The following is a 299-nucleotide window of genomic DNA, read 5'->3' as shown; positions in this document are numbered from 1 at the left end:
GAGTTGGAGGAAGCCCCTCCAAGGCCCTCCCTGTCCCCAGGCAGGCAGGGATGGGGAGAGGCGGGGAGGAAGCAACTTACCCTCCCTCTTCTCCTGACTCCTCCTGGCTGAATGAGGGCTGGAAGCGGGGCGGCCGGAAGCAGGGGGTGGGGCTTTGTCATGTGTCCCACCCCCGCACCTCACCCAGGGGAACTGCGATTCCCCGCGATCCCCCCTGAATCTACCTCTGCCTGTGAGCAGCCCCTACATGATGAGGAAACATCTAAATGGCTTCACCACAAAGATGGCTACCACGTATG

The sequence above is a fragment of the Gekko japonicus genome, unplaced genomic scaffold (assembly GCF_001447785.1).
Source record: "Gekko japonicus isolate JY-2015 unplaced genomic scaffold, Gekko_japonicus_V1.1 scaffold12062, whole genome shotgun sequence".
Classification (NCBI taxonomy): domain Eukaryota; kingdom Metazoa; phylum Chordata; class Lepidosauria; order Squamata; family Gekkonidae; genus Gekko; species Gekko japonicus.
Note: the sequence above shows the minus strand (reverse complement) of the source record.